The sequence below is a fragment of the Mandrillus leucophaeus genome, unplaced genomic scaffold, assembly GCF_000951045.1.
Source record: "Mandrillus leucophaeus isolate KB7577 unplaced genomic scaffold, Mleu.le_1.0 Scaffold407, whole genome shotgun sequence".
NCBI lineage: Eukaryota > Metazoa > Chordata > Mammalia > Primates > Cercopithecidae > Mandrillus > Mandrillus leucophaeus.
Window position 1 is genome coordinate 260,207 of NW_012104332.1, and position 8,905 is coordinate 269,111.

The window sequence follows — 8,905 nt, forward strand, 5'->3', positions numbered from 1 at the left end:
GATAAATGCTAAAAAGTATAGTTCATGAAGAAAGTACCTTCTAAGTTCTGTGGAAAGAAAGAGAACAGCAGGAACTTTGGGATATCGTGAATCCTGCTTTTACCGTGTGCTTCAGCCAAATTTTCAAGAAGCACTCACTACGAGGCATAAGTGAGGAGGAAATTAGGAGAAATTAAAGGGTGTCTGCACATTTTGGTCAAATGACAAGGAGGCCTTGGAAGAAGATTATTGAGCCAGTTGGATAGGTCATACAGTGAAATTACAGTGATGCCTGGCTAAAATGTATGGTATTGAACTTACTTGCCTGTGCAAATCTATTCTTTGAATGTCTGAATGTTGTACTCCACCTAGAGTACCTTGTTTCAACACGGATAGCAATTTTTCTTGTGTGAACACTTTGCATCCTATTTTTTTCTGAGTAAGAATCTGCTTGGAGTTAAATAAAATACGCATTTATAACAGACAGGAAAGCACTGATATATTTTCATGATTGTCAGCATACTGACTGTTGATTAAGTTTGCCTATTCATCTTCATTAAACCCTACTTCCCAAATCCACCACCACCCACTTTAAGAGATTGATTGATATTTCCTTTCTTTTCTTTTCTTTTTTTTTTTGAGACAGAGTCTTGCTCTGTTGCCCAGGCTGGAGTATAGTGGCTCAATCTCTGCCTCCCAGGTTTAAGTGATTCTCCTGCCTCAGCCTCGCTAGTAGCTGGGATTATAGGCACATGCCACCATGCCCTGCTAATGTTTGTATTTTTAGTAGAGATGAGGTTTCAGCATGTTGGCCAGGCTGGTCTCGAACTCCTGACCTCAAGTAATCCGTCCATCTCAGCCTCCCAAAGTGCTGAGATTACAGGCATGAGCCACAACGCCCAGCCCTGTATTTCCTAAAACTGCAAATGATCATAGAATTTCAGTGCTAGGTGCAAACTTAGAATTCAGTGCCTTTTGAAGATCACATAAAATACTAGACAATTTAAGCCGAGAGTCTCTTCAAGGAAACTAGCAGATTGTAGTTCCCACCCACAGGGTCTTGTGAAAAGTCACTAACTTGAACATGATTATTCAGCTTTTTTTGTTCCATGGATATAATTATACAAAGAAACCATCTGAAATTCTAAGAGTCCATTTTTCCCTACAAATAAGGGTTGAGAAAAGGTAATTTTGAGCACAAACCCTTGCAAGGCTTTACTGATTAAAAGCAGTAGTCTGACCTGCATGAGACAGAAGCCACCTTTTTGGCCACAGAAATGGCCTGGCCAAAGTCTCCAATGGACTTAGAAATGTCATATATTTATTTCTGCTTCCAGCTGGCAGTTTTTAAGTTGGTGACAAAAATGAAGCCTGTAAATATAAACGAAATTTCTCTATTTTTATTGAAATCTCATTGTATCAAGATGCTCGACTGTCTCTTGAATAAAGGTAACAAAATATCTCCAACTAAGGACAAGGATTACAGGTGCAAATAGGGATGTAGGATATTCTAGTACCACATAACAGAGAGAGCAGTAGCACTAAATCAGACACGAGGGACATAGGATCCCAATAAGGAAAATCTCCGTGATCTGTAGAAAAGACTCTTTTTTCCCTCACAGATCTGTTAAAGGATCTCAACGATCCACGTTCCAGTCTGGCCAAAGAAAAACATGAACCTCAAAATACTCACTGTGGCTAAGTCACAAAAGAAATAAACACACAGAACTTTGGGCACTTGTGCTCTTCCTGGAAAAACTGAAGACTCTTGGCAACTTTTATCTTCCACTTACAGTCTCTACCTCCTGGCCTTCCTTTCTTCTATACATGAAACAGTAGCTTAATTTGCCCACTGACTTTTCCTTAAAAAATAGCCGTTTTCCTGCCTCTAGTTCCAAAACTAGACTCCATGTGACTTTGGCAAATTTCAACCTAAGAAGGTACTCTGTTCATTTCCTCCTATTATGTCACCACTACCATAAACAAATCCATTTGGCCCTAGTCCATTCGAGCTTATCCTTGAAGTGAGGTGGAAATTTCCATATGGTAAGAATTTTTTACTGCAATATTACTTTATAAGTTGCATGCAAATTCTGCAACATTCTTAAATGCTCAATAACATGTAACTGACAAATTCAATTAAATGAATCTTATTCATTCAGAATCTTCACCTGCAGGCATTTTCCTGGATGACAAACTTTTCTCAGAAGAGGTATAAAGTACAAAGAATCTAGGGGGATTAGCTGTCTTACAGTGTTCATGACAGGCATAAAACCACCCAGGGAAAACATGCTTTGGCCCTTTTTAACAATAATGCTGTGCATCTGGTCTGTGACTTGGGCTTTCAAGAGCTTTATCTTTTCTATTATGAATTATGTGCAGCTCTCAAAACCTCTAAGAGGTAAGGTTTCACTGTTACCTTCCACACTAGTACCTACAATGAAATTTGGAAAATGCTCACCCAGCATGATTCAGTAGCAATGCTTAAAAGGAGAACTTGAAGAAACCATTGCTTTTTTTTTGCATCATGAAGAGGATGCTTGTCCTTAATCTGGTCCAGACTGAAAAACTAATTTCCAATCTAAAAACCTGCCTGCAAGGAATTTTTTCTCTTTTTCTTTTTTTAAAATTCTTCCAGTCCCTTTCCTGGAAACAAGAAGCACAAAAATGTATATCTGTAATACTAGCAATTGCTGGTTTGGGCATTCTGTTTTCACTTAATGCTACAGTTAGAAGATATATTATTTTCTATTGATAATAAAAATATTGGGTATCATTGATTATAGTATGTATTCTGCATACTTCCAAATGGATCTGAGGAACTTCTTATTAGAAATAACAGAAGATGGTAAGAGACTCTCCTGCCAGGGTCCTGGTTTACCACAGTCAAGCATTAAATTTAGCTCTAGGCTTCCCAGAGCCAAGGCAAGAATGACATACAATTAATGATATAGTTCTCGTGGTCTGGTAAAGAAATCATAGTTGTTCTTCAAGTCAGGCAAACATTTTCCTGGCACAAACTTCCAAAAGGAATTGAATCATGGGCCTCACATAAGAGACACTGGACAATCTAAACATGTAGGTGCAGAAACTTCACTCAGAGGAAGCAATAGGCTTTGCCTCAGAGAAACAGTGAATGTGGAAATTAACACGAGAAGAGAGAGTGCTCTAGACTATGCTTCTGCCATGGCTGAAATTGCATTATCTAAACTTAACTTCTACCCAAACTCTAGGACGCAGAGTGTACCCTCTGTGCCCTCAATTTAAAAAAGAAACATAGAGCTGGGAGCCATGGCTCATGCCTGTAATCCCAACACTTTGGGAGGCCAAGATGGGCAGATCACCTGAGGGCAGGAGTTTGAGACGAAGCTGGCCAACATGGTGAAACCCTGTTTCTATTAAAATACAAAAATTAGCCAGGTGTGGTGATGCACGCTTATAATCCCAGCTACTTGGAGGCTGAGGCACGAAAATCACTTGAACCCAGGAGGTGGAGGTTGCAGTGAGCTGAGATCATGCCACTGCACTCCAGCCTTGGTGACAGAGTGAGACTCTGTCTCAAAAAATAAATAAATAGTAAAATAAATAAATAAGAAAAATAAACATGCCTTGTGTTAAGAGAGTTACGCAAAGATAATTCCACTTCTTCATCAACTTCATCCATCTTTCTCAGTTTTAAATCTTCTACTATTTCACATAGAACCCATTTGACAACTATGACCTGTGTTCATTTCAGAACAACCTTGGGAGGGTTTTCAATGAAAACAAGAATTAGGGACAAGGCCAATCCACACAGCTGAGATTAGTTCTAGTTCTCTTCCAACAGAATAGCATGTGCTATGCTAATTATACAAAATAACGTTCAATCACTTTTGAGGTCATATAAATGAGAATAACATAAGCTGTGAAATTAAAATGAACCATAAAACTAGTTTTATAGTTCAGAAGTGATTTCTTTAAATATCCCATGAAATTTTGCTCTAAGACAACTGTCTCAAAATAGTTATAAATGCCTGTTTTTTCCAGTGTCATGAGAAAAATATTTGATATTAATTCAGTTCTCTACACTACATTCAGATATGCTTCATAGATGTTTATGTTCTCTAGATGTGTAGTGACAAAATCTTCTTGATAGGAAAAGATTATGGGCCCTGGAAGGCTAGGAGTGTGTACAAATCACATTTCCTCCACCAGTTACTACATGATTTTAGGCAAGTTACTTAACCTCTACAAATCTCAGTTTCTTCACCTTTAAATTGGGATAATGTTACCTACTATATGGAGTTGTTCTGACTATTATTATTATTATTATTACAATGTATGTAAAAGTATCTACCACAATGCCTAACATAAAAGTAGGTATTCAATAGATGTTTGTTACCTCCCACTGACACCCATACTCTTGCAAAAAGGATTTTCTTCTAGTCAAGGAGACTATCCTTCCCAACTTGCCAGTTACATAGGTTTCTTATACTGCTTTTTAAAAATGATACAAGAGTCTAAACAACGTGGTACTGGCATAGGATAGATATACAGATCAACGGAATAGAGAGCCCAAAAATAAACCCTTACATTTACAGTCAATGATTTTCAACAAGGGTGCCAACACATTTCTATGGGAAAAGAAGAGTCTTTTCAATAAGTGGTGCTGACACAACAGGATAACATATGCAAAAGAATATAAACTCCTACTTCGTACAATTTAAAAAATTAGCTCAAAATTATCATAGACCTAAACAGAAAAGCTAAAACTATAAAAATATAAAGAACACATAGGAGTAAATCTTCATGATGTTGGGTTAGTCTATAATTTCTTGGCTATGACACCAGAAGAATAAATGCCAAAAGAAAAAATATATATAAATTGGGCTTCATTAAAACTAAAATCTTGTGTGTGACAAGGGGACATCATCAAGAAAGTGAAAAGGCAACCCACAAAATGGGTGAAAATATTTGCAAAATGTGTATCTGACAAGGGACTTGTTTCCACAATATATAAAGAACTCTTACAGAGCAACAATAAAAAGACAAACCAATTTTTAAAATGGCAAAGCACATAAATAAATATTTCTCCAAAAAGATATTCAAATGGCCAATATGCACATGAAAAGATACTCAGCATAATTCATCATCAGGGCAATGCAAACCAAAACCACAATGAGGTACCACGCGATACACACTAGGATGGCTAAAACAGAAAAGACAGATAACAAGTGTTGGTGAGGATGTAGAGAAATTGAAATTGTCATACTTTGTTTGCTGGTGGGACTGTGAATGGTGTAACCAGTTTGAGAAACATTTTGACAATGCCTCAAAAGATGAAACTTAGGATTATTATACTACATGACTCAGAAATTCCTCTCTTAGGTAAATATCCAAGAGAAAGAAAAACATGTCCATACAAAAACTTATACACAGATATTCACAGCAGCATTATTCATGATAGCCAAAAAGTAGAAACAACCCAAATGTTCATCAACTGATGAGTGAACAAACAAAACATGGTAAATACATACAATGGAATATTATTCAGCCATAAAAAGAAACGAAGTATTGAAACACGTTACTACATGGATGGACTTTGAAAACATTATGCCAAGTGAAAGAAGCCAGTCACAAAAGACCACATATTATACAATTTTGTTTATATGAAATGTCCCGAAAAAGCAAATCTAAAGAGACAGAAAACAGATTAGTGTTTGCCCAGGGCTAGGGTGGGGGTGGGAGGTGGAGGGCAGTGTGGAGTGATTGCTAATGGGTACCGAGTTCTTTCTAGGGTGATAAAAATGTTCTGAAATCAGATTGTAGTGATGGTTGCACAACTCTGTGAGTATACTAAAACCCACTGAACTGTAGACGTTAAGTGGGTGAATTTTGTGGTATATAAAATAGACCTCAATTTTTAAAAAATGAAATAAAGGTAAAAATGATAGAAACAGTTGTGTTCTCAACAACTAGGAGCAACTTCAGTGAACATTTGCTGAACACTTACTGTGTGTGTGAGAAGGATGCAAAGGCAAGTAAGCAAGGCCTCCATCCTCAAGGAGTTTAAAATCCAGTGAATTTATGTGGTTCAGTGAAGGTCAATGTATATTTTAATTGCCAGTGTGACCAGAATTAAATAAAGTAATACATAGTATTCACTTAACACTCAATGCCTTTAAGGACTGTGCTACGTCGAGGGGCAGAGTTTGTATATCCTGGTCCACTAGAGACACTCAGGCTTTTAGGTGAGAGAGAAGGAACTAGGCAAAAGCTCTACGCTAAACAGCAGGTGCTGGGGTGAGGCAGGGGCATCCACACTGGAAACAGATGCTGGGTGGGGAATGGAATCAGAGAAGGTTCTCTAGGGAGTAAGAGTCAACAAGGTGAGAGGTAGAAGGTAGTGCACAAAAGCCCTGAAGCATCAGAGAGAATGGCAGAAGACACAAAGAGAGGGAAAATGAGAAGATATTAACTCAGGGGTAAGGTTGATGTTAGTGGGGCCACCAAGGGTCCTAGGAGTCACATTACAAAGTTTGAACTGAGGGCCCTGGGGAGCCATTGAGGGTTTTAAATCCCAGGAATGATCTGATCTTGTTTTAGAAAGATCTCTCTGTCTGCTCTGTGAAGAGATGCATTAAATGGGAGCAAGACCAAGAATGGAAAGACTGGTCTTCCAGCAGAGTGGGGATAGGATCAGGATCAGTGGTGGCAGTGAGCTTGCAGCACTCATTGGCAGTCATTGAGGGGAAAAGACGTCAAGGATGATGTCCAGGTTTTGAGGTTGAGTAATGCATGGCAAGTTGTCCAGGCCATGGAAGCAGCAAACATGGATAAGGGGCTGGATTCTGGTGGGGGCCACGGTGAATGGGACATATTCTTCATATGAGTGGAAAAGACCACAGGCAATGGGATAGGCAAAATTGGAGCTTCCCTCCCAGAACTCTAAAGACAGTGTCAAATCCTTTCCTTTGCCACCAGATTGTGTAATTGGGTTCAGCTATACTTTCCTTGGTCAACTTCTGTCTCAAAAACTCAGACTACACCAACATTAAATTGTGCTGATAAATCTTACTGAATGCTTTTCAGCTTAGCTTAATGAAAAATATCAGCTAACAGACTAGCAGAAACACTCTCCCACGGGACTTCATGATCCAGGTTCTGGTGGAGCCCGGGACACTAGCTCTTTATAAGTTTCTCCAGGTTGGAGTGAGTGAGATATCGTTGTTTATTTCAAAGGCACGTGAAGTGCACCAGTGGTCTAAATCAGTATTCCTGATGGACACCACTACATTGGTTAGTTCAATAACTAAAATAACAACAGAAAAAGAAATTCACTTTTTTTGAGTTAATCTTTTGCAATTATACAGACTACTACTTTAGAAACTATCATAGGTTTGTAAACCAGAACAGGCCCTCCAATCCTAATGGAATTATTGATTCTCAAGTCAAATAGAGTTTCAGGGCAACTCTTAATGCATTTATTGATTGCTAATGGGATCAAATTAACATGAAAAAATAATTGATAAACACATCCTAAAAATAAAGTTACATCTGAAACCATCTCTGTTTCCTAATGTGGGATTCTGTTAGTGCAAAATTCCCTTAGAAACCTGAACTTTCTTTGACCTGATAGAAAGTAGCCACTTCAGCATCGGATGAAAGACAGTATGATATGCATGTCCAAAAATAAACAATTGTTGTTAAGTGCATTTTAACCTCAGAGACCTCAAAAGAAAAAGCAACTACCATGTCTACTGATAACACAAAAGGAATTTAGGAGAAACATTGCAAACGTAGAAAACAAATTGTTAAGTCATTCTTATCTTTGTCTGAAACTGGCTGTGGCCCAGAAGCCCAGCTTCTCTTTCTCTTAGACCAGAACCCTTCCCCAAAGCTTCCAAGTTCACAACGATATTATAAATACAGGAAATGTGTCAGCACCTAAAGACAGCAATGCCAGTGCAACCTGCTAACACTTCAATGAGAGAGGTTGTGCGTTTACTGTATTCCTCAAAAAACAAGCTCATAAAATGACTTTGAGAAAATGTATGCACTTCCCTCATCTTCAGTAGTGTAAAATAATGCCATTTAATAATGTTTGTTTATACGCCTAAGTAGAACTTTAACAAATTCAGTTTTATTATATTGTTTAAAATTCAAATCTCACATCTTCACATCTTCATGGAAATTAATGGCAATAGTTTACAGCATTTAGCAAAGTACAGGCTTGCAACCATGCTGGTTTAATTGTTATCTCGGGCCATCTCAGGTAGTGATGGAGTGGGAAGACCAAGCAGTTTCTTTTCTCACAGTTTGTTGTCCAAGGGCTAGGAAGACCATGTTTTAATTACAGACCATTTTTTAAATAATGAAACCTAACCAAACATTTGTTATGGCAATTGCATGGCAAGGAAATGCTTTTAAAAGCCTCATTTCCAGGTTTAATTGTATTTATATCTTGAGATAACTTTATGGTGAAATACATTTGCTGAGTGGGAAGTTTCAGCAGAGACCAAATGTCTACTTACCTAAGTGTTGCTCTTCAGCCAACATCTCATAATCAACTCAGTGAAACTCTCAAGTGGAAGGGTAAGTTGGACCTTTACCAAATAAAACAAGGAACTCACAATGGAACAAAGACCTCAAGGCAGAAGCTACAGCACTCTTAGAATAAAACACGAGAGTAAATCTTCTTTACCTTGGATTTGGCCATGGAATCTCAGAGATGACATCAAAATCACAAGAAGTAATACAGATAGGTAAATTGGACTTCATCAAAATTAAAAATTTTGATTTTTAATTTTAACTGTTGCATCAGCAACATTATTAAGAAAGTAAAAAGAGGGGGTACAGGGGAAAAGCATCAGAATAAATAGCTAATGCATGCTGGGCTTAATACTTAGGTGATGGATTAATAGGTGCAGCAAGCCACCATGGCACA

The 8,905-nt window shown here is 37.9% G+C and overlaps 1 protein-coding gene across 1 annotated transcript in view; it reads right to left on the reverse strand.

The window, feature by feature from the left end:
• Positions 1-8,905, reverse strand: part of LHFPL2 (lipoma HMGIC fusion partner-like 2) — a 286,468-nt gene that overhangs the window by 179,754 nt on the left and 97,809 nt on the right. The window lies entirely within an intron of this gene.